At 44.5% G+C, this 13,139-nt stretch overlaps 1 long non-coding RNA gene and 2 other non-coding genes across 3 annotated transcripts; all 3 read right to left on the bottom strand.

Annotated features, from left to right (window-relative positions):
- Positions 1-509: 509 nt before the first annotated feature.
- Positions 510-583, bottom strand: TRNAT-UGU (transfer RNA threonine (anticodon UGU)). Its single transcript has one exon. It is a non-coding gene; the product is annotated as a tRNA-Thr (tRNA).
- Positions 584-2,417: 1,834 nt separating this feature from the next.
- Positions 2,418-2,491, bottom strand: TRNAT-GGU (transfer RNA threonine (anticodon GGU)). Its single transcript has one exon. It is a non-coding gene; the product is annotated as a tRNA-Thr (tRNA).
- A 2,151-nt stretch (positions 2,492-4,642) lies between these two features.
- LOC138644925 (uncharacterized) lies at positions 4,643-12,877 on the bottom strand. Its single transcript, XR_011314685.1, has 2 exons — positions 12,623-12,877; positions 4,643-5,674 (listed from the first exon to the last, which is right to left on the bottom strand). It is a non-coding gene; the product is annotated as an uncharacterized lncRNA (long non-coding RNA).
- Positions 12,878-13,139: the final 262 nt, after the last annotated feature.

Raw genomic sequence — 13,139 nt, 5'->3', positions numbered from 1 at the left:
AGACAACTAAGCCACAGCGCTACGTACTTACCACATGTATTAAAACCCTGAGCACTGGTTCATTTCTTATGCAGAAGAAATTCTTAAAATCACAATTGCATTATTAGTAGATACGTAGCCATGGTAAGTTTGAGGTTGTACGTCAATGGAATTCCCAATTGCATTATTAGTAGAGACGTAGCCACAGAAAATTTGTGTTATACGTCATTGAAATTCCCATTTCTTAGCTAGGAAGTTTGTTTCTGAGATGATGAAAACAAGGCACTGCTGAGATTTGAACTCAGGGTCTCCTGTTTACAAGACAGGCACTTCAGACAACTAAGCCACAGCGCTACGTACTTACCACATGTATTAAAACCCTGAGCACTGGTTCATTTCTTATGCAGAAGAAATTCTTAAAATCACAATTGCATTATTAGTAGAGACGCAGCCATGGTAAGTTTGAGGTTGTACGTCAATGGAATTCCCATTTTTAAGATAGGAAGTTTGTTTCTGAGATGATGAAAACAAGGCACTGCTGAGATTCGAACTCAGGATCTCCTGATTACAAGACAGGCGCTTTAACCAACTAAGCCACAGCGCCACAAGCTTTCCACGTGAAATGTAGGGCACACATAAGAACCAATCGAGCATTTCAAGTGGTAACTTAGCTAAACAACATTGAGTTGAGTTGCATTCCATGCACAGCAAAAACGTGGAACAGGATTTTATTTTCAGTCATGACAATTAAGAAACCAAGTATATTATGAATAGCATTCATTCAACAACTGACAATTTGCAGTATGCAATAGATTCTGGTTCAATGACAAGGCCTTATGTTTTGAAATTCTATAATTGAATGATCCATCTTTTAGCACAGCTTCAATTTGGGACTTGTTTTTCTTCCAAGTTATGACACAGAATAGGCAGATTGAAGGAATGCCACAGCAGGGCCAAAAGGAGGAAAAATTAGGAAAGATTGAAAAGTTGGAATTAAAACCCTGAGGACTGGTTCATTTCTTATGCAGAAGAAATTCTTAAAATCACAATTGCATTATTAGTAGAGACGTAGCCACGGAAAATTTGAGTTATACATCATTGAAATTCCCATTTCTTAGCTAGGAAGTTTGTTTCTGAGATGAATGATGAAAATAAGGCACTGCTGAGATTCGAACTCAGGATCTCCTGTTTACAAGACAGGCGCTTTAACCAACTAAGCCACAGGGCCACAAGCTTTCTGCATGAAATGTAGGGCACACATAAGAACCAATCGAGCATTTCAAGTGGTTAACTTAGCGAAACAACATTGAGTTGAGTTGCATTCCATGCACAGCAAAAACGTGGAACAGGATTTTATTTTCAGTCATGACAATTAAGAAACCAAGTAAATGAATAGCATTCATTCAAAACCCTGAGCACTGGTTCATTTCTTGTGCAGAAGAAACTCTAAATTTCACAATTGCACTATAAGTAGAGACGTAGCCATGGTAAGTTTGAGGTTGTACGTCAATGGAATTCCCATTTTTAAGATAGGAAGTTTGTTTCTGAGATGATGAAAACAAGGCACTGCTGAGATTTGAACTCAGGGTCTCCTGTTTACAAGACAGGCACTTTAGACAACAAAGCCACAGCGCTACGTACTTACCACATGTATTAAAACCCTGAGCACTGGTTCATTTCTTATGCAGAAGAAACTCTAAATTTCACAATTGCACTATCAGTAGAGACGTAGCCATGGTAAGTTTGAGGTTGTACGTCAATTAAATTCTCATTTTTAAGATAGGAAGTTTGTTTCTGAGATGATGAAAACAAGGCACTGCTGAGATTCGATCTCAGGATCTCCTGTTTACAAGACAGGCGCTTTAACCAACTAAGCCACAGCGCCTCAAGCTTTCCACGTGAAATGCAGGGAACACATAAGAACCAATCGAACATTTCAAGTGGTTAACTTAGCGAAACAACATTGAGTTGAGTTGTATTCCATGCACAGCAAAAACATGGAACATGATTTCATTTTCAGTCATGACAATTAAGAAACCAAGTAAATTAGGAATAGCATTCATTCAACGACATTGACAATTTGCAGTATGCAATAGATTCTGGTTCAATGACAAGGCCTTATGTTTTGAAATTCTATAATTGAATGATCCACCTTTTAGCACAGCTTCAATTTGGGACTTGTTTTTCTTCCAAGTTAAAACACCGAATAGGCAGATTGAAGGAATGCCACAGCAGGGCCAAAAGGAGGAAAAATTAGGAAAGATTGAAAAGTTAGAATTAAAACCCTGAGGACTGGTTCATTTCTTATGCAGAAGAAATTCTTAAAATCACAATTGCATTATTAGTAGAGACGTAGCCACGGAAAATTTGAGTTATACGTCATTGAAATTCCCATTTCTTAGATAGGAAGTTTGTTTCTGAGATGAATGATGAAAACAAGGCACTGCTGAGATTCGAACTCAGGATCTCCTGTTTACCAGACAGGCGCTTTAACCAACTAAGCCACAGCGCCACAAGCTTTCCGCGTGAAATGTAGGGCACACATAAGAACCAATCGAGCATTTCAAGTGGTTAACTTAGCGAAACAACATTGAGTTGAGTTGCATTCCATGCACAGCAAAAATGTGGAAGAGGATTTTATTTTCAGTCAAGACAATTAAGAAACCAAGTAAATTATGAATAGCATTCATTCAAAACCCTGAGCACTGGTTCATTTCTTATGCAGAAGAAACTCTAAATTTCACAATTGCACTATCAGTAGAGACGTAGCCATGGTAAGTTTGAGGTTGTACGTCAATGGAATTCTCATTTTTAAGATAGGAAGTTTGTTTCTGAGATGATGAAAACAAGGCACTGCTGAGATTCGATCTCAGGATCTCCTGTTTACAAGACAGGCGCTTTAACCAACTAAGCCACAGTGCCACAAGCTTTCCACGTGAAATGCAGGGAACACATAAGAACCAATCGAACATTTCATGTGGTTAACTTAGCTAAACAACATTGAGTTGAGTTGCATTCCATGCACAGCAAAAACGTGGAACAGGATTTTATTTTCAGTCATGACAATTAAGAAACCAAGTATATTATGAATAGCATTCATTCAACGACTGACAACTTGCAGTATGCAATAGATTCTGGTTCAATGACAAGGCCTTATGTTTTGAAATTCTATAATTGAATGATCCATCTTTTAGCACAGCTTCAATTTGGGACTTGTTTTTCTTCCAAGTTATGACACAGAATAGGCAGATTGAAGGAATGCCACAGCAGGGCCAAAAGGAGGAAAAATTAGGAAAGATTGAAAAGTTGGAATTAAAACCCTGAGGACTGGTTCATTTCTTATGCAGAAGAAATTCTTAAAATCACAATTGCATTATTAGTAGAGACGTAGCCACGGAAAATTTGAGTTATACGTCATTGAAATTCCCATTTCTTAGATAGGAAGTTTGTTTCTGAGATGAATGATGAAAACAAGGCACTGCTGAGATTCGAACTCAGGATCTCCTGTTTACAAGACAGGCGCTTTAACCAACTAAGCCACAGGGCCAAAAGCTTTCTGCATGAAATGTAGGGCACACATAAGAACCAATCGAGCATTTCAAGTGGTTAACTTAGCGAAACAACATTGAGTTGAGTTGCATTCCAAGCACAGCAAAAACGTGGAACAGGATTTTATTTTCAGTCATGACAATTAAGAAACCAAGTAAATGAATAGCATTCATTCAAAACCCTGAGCACTGGTTCATTTCTTGTGCAGAAGAAACTCTAAATTTCACAATTGCACTATAAGTAGAGACGTAGCCATGGTAAGTTTGAGGTTGTACGTCAATGGAATTCCCATTTTTAAGATAGGAAGTTTGTTTCTCAGATGATGAAAACAAGGCACTGCTGAGATTCGATCTCAGGATCTCCTGTTTACAAGACAGGCGCTTTAACCAACTAAGCCACAGCGCCTCAAGCTTTCCACGTGAAATGCAGGGAACACATAAGAACCAATCGAACATTTCAAGTGGTTAACTTAGCGAAACAACATTGAGTTGAGTTGTATTCCATGCACAGCAAAAACATGGAACAGGATTTCATTTTCAGTCATGACAATTAAGAAACCAAGTAAATTATGAATAGCATTCATTCAACGACATTGACAATTTGCAGTATGCAATAGATTCTGGTTCAATGACAAGGCCTTATGTTTTGAAATTCTATAATTGAATGATCCACCTTTTAGCACAGCTTCAATTTGGGACTTGTTTTTCTTCCAAGTTATAACACAGAATAGGCAGATTGAAGGAATGCCACAGCAGGGCCAAAAGGAGGAAAAATTAGGAAAGATTGAAAAGTTGGAATTAAAACCCTGAGGACTGGTTCATTTCTTATGCAGAAGAAATTCTTAAAATCACAATTGCATTATTAGTAGAGACGTAGCCACGGAAAATTTGAGTTATACGTCATTGAAATTCCCATTTCTTAGATAGGAAGTTTGTTTCTGAGATGAATGATGAAATTTGAACTCAGGGTCTCCTGTTTACAAGACAGGCACTTTAGACAACTAAGCCACAGCTCTACGTACTGATATGGAAAATTGGGTTGGATAAATCTACCCGTGTGTGCTGCGGCCGTTCCCAATTATTTCTGAGCCCTTATAGAATGAGTCTGACACGTGTTGACAGCTTGACATTCAATCAAAGACTGGCCATTTATTTCCTGATACATAGTTTTTATAATAGCATATAGAAAGGTGTGGTTGGGGCGGTTAGTTAATTAACATACAATTCAGTTATTGGTTATTTGATATATATGGAATACTGTGATTAATGCGCATATGACTGCTGATTATGCAACTAAAATGTAGCTCTCGGTATGTAGGGCAAAGTTGAGGCATCTGACCAGGACTCAGTTGAGACAACTCATCAGCACTTAATACATCTGGAGTTCTTCTGCTTTTTGTGTGGAAAACACCGAACAGTCTGTCTGGCTTATATTAGTTTATGTCAGCCATTTTAAGCAATGGATTATAAAGTAGCTGAGTAGATAGATATATATATTTGCTTTGTGTAAGTATATGTGATTTAAAGGAATATATATATGATTTAAAGGCGTATACATGCAAGTGAGATCTACATGATATACATATTTCTATCACAAGCCCCCCTTAGATATCACTTGCCCTAAGCCTAGCCTCCTGTCCCAAAGCGCTGCAACTCTTTTGTGCTGCCGGCGATCCGACGCAAACCTAGTGTCTACGCCCTACACCGTACAGTCTTTCGCAATGAGCGATCAGGAGATCTGTCCCTAAACGGGGGTAGAAACATGCATGGTCTCATATTGGCGGCTCTGTGCGATCAGTTCCACATATTTGTCGTCATCAGGATTGGAGGAGCCATCAGGTGGGTGAATCTGAATTCGGATAGGTTCGTCCAGGAGGAGATGCGACATCAGGTTTGTTGTTTCTTTGACTGTCTTTTCCATCATCAGGATCATTCTGGCTTAGGCGTATCTTCTGGTACGGGAGCCTTCTTGCAGTGCGATGCGTGGATCCAAGTGGGCCTTCCCTCTAGTTTCACAGAGGTTGGTGTCGTCAGCAGCACTTGGAAGGGACCGTCAAATCTGGGGTCAAGCGATCTCCTCACAAACTTCTTCACCAACACCCAGTCTCCTGGTTTCAGGGAGTGTGAACCGGGTACCGATCCTGGATCTGGTAATGAAGAGAAAACCCGAGAATGGATGTTAGCAAGTTTCTTGGTGAGTTCAATTACATAAGCAGACAAAGTATCATATTGCATTGTCAACTGCTGGGGGAAGAATACCCCTAACCGAGGGCTGGACCCAAACAGAATCTCATGAGGTGACAACTTTTCTGGGCCCCGGAGAGTGTGCCTGACACTAAACAGTGCGATGGGGAGTGTTTCATGCCAAGGTTTGCGTGTCTCTTGGGCAACTTTAACATCCTGTTTTGAGTGTCCCATTCAGTCTTTCCACTTTCCCGCTACTCTGGGGGTGGTAGGGAGTGTGTAGGCCTAAGTCTGACCCTACTGCTGACCAGATCTCCCTTGTGAGGTTTGCTGTGAATGCGGGCCCCTAATCACTCTCTATCACTTCTGGGACCCCGTATCTGCACACGATCTCTGAGAGTAGCTTCTTTGCAGTAGTCTTTGCTGACTGATTCCTCACTGGGAAAGCTTCTGGCCATCCTGAAAATACGTCCACGACCACAAGGGCATATTCGAATCCTCCACTTGGCGGCATCTGGATGTGGTCTATCTGGATCCTCTGGAAGGGGTACAGCGGTCTGGCAAGATGATGTGTGGGAACTTTCTCCATTCTTCCAGGGTTGCATTTGCCGCAGGTCAGACAGCTGCTAGTGAACTTGGCTGTTAGGGTGGAGATCCCTGGAGCGAACCAGTAAGCACCAATCAGATCATTCATCTGTGTCTTTGATCTGTGCGTGGGCCCATGTGCCCACTGGACCACCATAGGGTACATGCTTCGGGGTAAACAGGGTTTGTAGTCCATTGAGTATACTCTTCCTTCTTGATGTGTTGCACCCTTCCGCATCCAATTCTCCTTCTCCTCCTTTGGGGCTTGTTCTTGCAACTTCTTGAATAGATCCCAAGACGTCATCTCATCTGGTGTCTTATCCTCAGTTGCCACGTAGTAGCCGTCCGGCTCTACGACCTCTCCCATTTCTCTATACTGTCTTCCTTTGGCGGCTTCTTTGGCTGCCATATCTGCCATGTTGTTGCCCCGTGCCTCTACTGTGTTCAGTTTTCCATGTGCTTTGACCTTCAGTACTGCCACCATTTTTGGGAGTTGGAGTGCGCTCAGTAGGTCTTTAATAGCTCCATGATGCTTTACGGTTGTTCCGCTTGCTGTGATGAAGTCTCTTGCAGCCCAGATGGGTCCGAAGTCGTGTGCTATGCCATGCGAATACCTTGAATCAGTGTAAATGTTCGCAGTTTTGCCTTCTGCAATCTGGCAAGCCTTCGTCAGCGTTATCAGTTCTGCTTCTTGGGCTGACAGGCTAGGTGGCAGACTCCTGGACCACAGGATTTCTTGATTGCTGGTCACTGCACATCCCGTGTGAAATCTTCCTTCATCATCTGCAAATCTGGAGCCATCTACATAGAGGATCAACATTGGGTTGGCCAGTGGCTCTTCTGCCACATTGGGTAGTCCTGCTGTTTCCTGTTGCATGATGCTGAAGCAATCATGATCATCCGGTCGGAGCAAATCCAGATCCTTGTGGAAGGTATCATGCAGATTTTGATCTGGAAGGTTCGTATCTGTATCCCCCCTTGGGAGTGGGAGTAGAGTGGCTGGATTGAGGACTGTACATCTGGAGATGGTGACGTTGTCAGGCAGTAGTAGTGAGCACTGTAGATGAAGATGTCTTGCAGTGGAGAGATGTTTTGGCTGGGTTTGATTGAGAATTGCTGAGATGTCATGTGGAGCCAGGATTTCCAGTGGATGTCCAAGAATGATGTCAGCTGTTTTGTCCAGGAGGGCGTGTGCTGCAAATACTGCTCTCATGCAGGAGGGGGCTCCCCTTGCAACTGGATCCAGGCGAGCTGAAAAATAGCCTAGAGGTCTCTGTCTTCCCCCGTGAGTCTGTGTCAGGACTCCAGTAGCATGGCCTTCTTTCTCCATCAGGTAGAGACGGAATGGCTTCTCGTAGTCAGGTAGGCCTAGCGCTGGCGCTGAGACTACTGAGTCTTTTAGCTTCTTGAACGAACTGAAGGCCACATCTGTTAGCAGGAACGGGGTTACGTTAACGCAGTCATACAGAGGTTGCATTAGGACTGAGGCATCAGGGATCCAGGTTCTGCAGTACGATACTAGACCAAGAAAAGCTTGTAGTGCCTTTGGAGATGTTGGGGGAGCCATCCTCTCCACTGTGGTCTTCCGGTCATCTGTCAGGTGTTTAGTCTGGTGAGCAATGCAGTGCCCAAGGAATGTAACTCGCTTCAGACACCACTGGACTTTGTTCTTCGAGACCTTGCAGTGTTGTTTCGCCAGGTAGAGTAGGAGAGACACGGAATGTGCTTTACACGTGTCAAAGTCAACTGCACAAAGGAGTAGATCATCCACGTATTGTAGCAGGGTCACTTCTGCATGTTCTGTGATCCAGTTGGCGAGAACTGTGGACATTGCTCTGGTGAATTGCGAGGGGCTGTTCTGGGCCCCCCTGGGGCATCACCGCCCATGTGTACTGTGCCCCCTGATGCGTGAAGGCAAACAGGAACTGGTCATCTGGATGGAGGGGAACACTGAAGAAAGCATTTGCCAGGTCGATCACCGTGAACACTGTTGCTGTGGAAGGCACATTTGAGAGCAGGGTGTGTGGATTTGGCACAATTTGAGCTTCAAATACTGTAGCGTCATTTACCGCTCTTAGGTCATGTGCCATTCTGAACTTGGCTGGCTCTCCTTTTACAGTCTTTTTCTTGACAGGGAAAAGCGGGGTATTGCAAGGAGAGGTGCAGGGGACAACGACCCCTATTTCCAGGAACACCTTCAATTGGTCTGAGACGGCTTGACTCTGTGCAATGGACAAGGGATACTGGGCCTTACGAGGATATGGAGTACCTGGCTTGAGCGATACCCGCACCGGGGCAACCTGAAGTTTTCCCACATCTTGGGGTCACTTAGACCATAGACTTTCTGGTACTACGTCCAGTACCTCCTTGGGTAGGCCTTCATGGGTTGTTTGAGGTTCCTGTAAGGCTGCCAGCATGACTGACTCTTCCTGGGTCAGAGGTGAAGAAAGGGTCACGGTCCCATCTTCCTGGAACACTATGGTTGCTTTTAGTTTCTGTAGAAGGTCTGCCCCCAGTAGGTTGAGTGGGCAGGTTCTTGACACCACAAACTGGGATAGGATAGAGTGTCCTGGCTGAGTGCACACGCTCAGAGGCTTTGTAAGCTGAGAATTTCTGACTTGACCGTCGATGCCTACGCAAGACACAGAGGATTCTGATAGGCAGGTAGGGTCAGGGAGTTCCACATGTCTCATCACACTTCTGGCTGCACCAGTGTCCACAAGAAAAGATCTGACAACGCCATCCACTTTCAGGGCAATTTCAGGTATTGGTCCTGCAGACGGGGTTTTACATGTCAGGAGCGTAGTGTCTTGCAGACCTGGCTGGCTTACCCCTGTCCCATGGACGGGGTACTTCACTGCCTTCTGTACTTCTTCCTTGACCTGTTTCTCTGGGCAGGGTCTTGGGTTGTGATGGAGCTCTGCACCGGCTCTGGTAATGACCCAATTTGCCGCAGTTGAAACATCTGACGTTCCTTCTGTCTCGGTATTGCGGTGGCTCTTCAGAGTCTATGGCCACCATAAGGGGTGTTGTCTTCCGCACTCCTGGTTGGTACTCGATCCCTTTGGCTACGGTGAGCAGGGTGTCCATTGCTATTGACCTGTACTCGGGTCTAGCCACTATCAGTGGCTTCTTGATTGGTTCTCTGAGTCCATGCACAAAGGCCTGTGCCAACATCTGCCTGTGTATCTGATCATGAATGGTGAAGCCCAGGTCCTGGAAAACCTGCATTACTCTGCCATGAAACTTCTCCACAGTCTCTGTCTTCTCCTGACTCATGTCATGTAAGCTGACGGCCTGTCCGGCCAGCCTGCCTTTGGCCCACTCTCTGAGTTGTTCAATCAGCTTCGGCCCTGACTCCCAGGCATGTACGTCTAAGTCTGCTGAAAGCTTGAAGTGTTCTTTCATGATTGGCCAGAAGGCAACACCTGCCTTTATCTCCATCACTGCCCACAGATCATTCCAGGTGGCTGCATATGTGCGCTGGTTCTGCTGCATTCTTCTGTAGAATGGCATGGGGTGCATCTCTGGATCTGGAAGATTGTTGAGGATACTGGTCACCTGACTTGGGGTGAAGTGCACATAGTGTAATGGTGGTGCTTCTATCTGCCCCTGTCTCCTAGGTGCCCGTGAGTTTTTCTTTCTAGTACTGGGTAGCATGTATGAAGTCCCCTCTTTATCCTCATCAGAGGAATAGTTGTGATAGAGTGCACTGGGGTCCTGCAGTGGCTGATAAGCGGTCTTGGATATTGTCTTTTTGTGAGAGGATGTGTCCCCACCCTGCTGAGGCTGTGGAGGATTATAGTTCAATTGTGGTGTGAATGTTGGCTGCTCTGACCGAGGATACTGATCACCATCTGATGGTGATGCCTGTCTCCCCCCCCCCCGTCCCCGGACCTGAGCTGCCTGCTGCCGGGTTTTCCTGGGGGAAGCCTGCTGCGGCTTGGGGGGTGCCTTCTACTGGGGGATCTCCACCTTCCTCCCCCGATACCATGACTGTCAGAGGCTGGGCTGTATTGGGAACATAGAATGTGCCTTGTGCTGTGAGCACTGGATACAGAGACACCACACTGCCTGGACTCGGCACCTGCCCAACAGGCAGCAGATCAGGAGAAGGAGAGTGTGACACAGAGTAAGGAAAAGATGGGTGATTTAGAGGAGGGGGAGAGTGCTTCAGAGAGAGAGAGAGGAGGAGATGAAAAGTGTGAAGGAGGTGGGTGTGGTGTAGGAGGAGGAGATGAAGAAGAAGAAGAAGGAGGTGGGTGTGGTGTAGGAGGAGGAGATGAAGAAGAAGAAGAAGGAGGGTGTGGTGTAGGAGGAGGAGGTGAAGAAGAAGAAGAAGGAGGTGGGTGTGGTGTAGGAGGAGGAGATGAAGAAGAAGAAGAAGGAGGGTGTGGTGTAGGAGGAGGTGCGGAATAATGAGAAGGGTGAGGAAGAGAAAGAGGAGGAGAAAGAGGTGGAGATGAAAGAGGAGGAGGAGAGGGCAGTGCAGAAGATGGAGAGGAAAAAGATGGAGGAGAAAGACAAGAAGAGAATTCCCTCTTCTTTGATGCAGCCCGTGCCGGCATTGTCAGAGTAACAGTGCTATCTCCCTGTACCAAGTTTGTGCGGGGCGCACCACATGCTGAGCAAGTCTCCCTGTACAATGGATTCTGCTGGGTGCAGACTGCACACACCCAATATTTTTCATCCCCATATGGGGGAGGTGCTGATGGTTTAACACCTTTCCCTACTTTGTACACATAAAAATCACTTCCTGACACCTTCACATATCTTTCAGTGCTCCCCAAACGTTGTAAATCTGTAGCCACCTTATACCATGCTGTTGAAGTGGGCAGCAAGTTAGTATCAACTAGCTTTCCTTTCTTTCTTTTTAAGACATCATGCCACTCTGCAGCTCTAAGTCTGCCTCCCTGGTGGATTTCACATACTTTCATGAGCTGCCTGTAATTCTTCACATATCTGACACCTTCATGCTCCGCTACTATTTGAGGAGCCGTTTTCTCATCAGGAAGCAAAAGGCTCTCCTGTTGCTTGGCCAAATTATTCCCCATTGCAAAAAGAGAAATAAAAAACAACAATAAAAATCTCAAGTAGGTAAGTATATAAAAACACGAAAAATAGAAGAAAAAGGGAGCTTTCAAAAAATTGATGCAAGATGTTGAAATCAAAACATAAAAGAACCATAAAAAAAACTGGGTACACGATCCAAAACTGAGGATCTTCACAGAGAAGGAAGAAAAATAAATAAATAAAAACCCCTTTTAAACAAAAAGGTGAAGAGGCAGAAAAGAAAAGAAACTTTGAAAAACTTATAAAAAGTCTAAAAACTTAAAAAAAATGCAACAAAAAACAGAAAATAAAATTAAAACGGCTTCTCCTCTCCCCCCTCCTTTTTTTTTTTTTCTGTACGCTGCGCTCAAATGCAGTCAGAGACACACTTCCCCTTTTTATCAGCAGCTGCTGTTATACCAAAAATCACATATGTCACATCAAAAATGATAGATATCATTTAGTTTCACCTCTTCAAATAAATGTCATATATATGCAAAAACAGAAAACTTAGCAACAAAAAGAATAGGAAAAAAAAAGACAAAAAAAAAAAACGGTTGTAGCCGTGTGATTTACAATGCATATATTTCTCCTAACTGCATGGAGGAGGGGAAGTTCTAAATAGAGAACTGACGGAGAGAGAGAAGGAGAGAGAAAAAAAAACCTTCTTTTTCAATTCTACACAGTTAAGCGACAGTACGTGACATTAACAGACAAAGAACATTAACATCCAGGAGATTCGACACCCTCTTTTTTATTTTGTGACACGTGCAGGAAGCTCTGGGAAACAGAATACTGCCAATCGCACTGAGCACACCTATGCCCGGGCCACCTGAGTGAGAAACACAACAGGTGGGATTTCTACCACCCCGTTCCAACCTATCTAACTAGATAGTCGGCACTACGGGAATCTGCAGTAGCCCTCTAAGTTATCACTACCCGTGCCTGGAGCCTGGGGCCAGCTGCCCCGGGACTAACTGTCCCTCCTATGCACGGGAATCCTGCAATAACTTATCGAGCGATTTGACCTCCTGCGGTCAGTTACCCAGCAACCACAAACAGTCACTGTTCCTTGCTTCTCCCGGATGTTACACAAACACAGAACATATACACGGCACACAGCAGACACCTCGACTTATATCCCAGGGTTTAGGTTCAGGCTCGGACTTTTTACACTACCTGGGAATGCGGTGGTGACCACACCTGACCGGCTAAAGGTACAGACCCGGACTGGGCACAGGGGACATTCAGGTAAAATGATAGAATTTTCTTACCTTACTCTGATGGAGCTGCAGTCTCCGTCCCGTGGGCCAAGGCCGTGGCCCGCACCCTCGTCTGTGTGGTCAGCCGGATCCCCTCCTGTGATATCTTCGTCCGAGCCGTTGGGCGCCACTTGATATGGAAATTTGGGTTGGATAAATCTACCCGTGTGTGCTGCGGCCGCTCCCAATTATTTCTGAGCCCTTAAAGAATGAGTCTGACACGTGGTGACAGCTTGACATTCAATCAAAGACTGGCCATTTATTTCCTGATACATAGTTTTGATAATAGCATATAGAAAGGTGTGGTTGGGGCGGTTAGTTAATTAACATACAATTCAGTTATTGGTTATCTGATATATATGGAATACTGTGATTAATGCGCATATGACTGCTGATTATGCAACTAAAATGTAGCTCTCGGTATGTAGGGCAAAGTTGAGGCATCTGACCAGGACTCAGTTGAGACAACTCATCAGCACCAATACATCTGGAGTTTTTCTGCTTTTTGGGTGGAAAACACCGAACAGTC

This window comes from Ranitomeya imitator, chromosome 7, assembly GCF_032444005.1.
Source record: "Ranitomeya imitator isolate aRanImi1 chromosome 7, aRanImi1.pri, whole genome shotgun sequence".
NCBI lineage: Eukaryota > Metazoa > Chordata > Amphibia > Anura > Dendrobatidae > Ranitomeya > Ranitomeya imitator.
The sequence above is the reverse complement of the archived record's forward strand: the minus strand, read 5'-3'. Positions and strand labels throughout refer to the sequence as shown.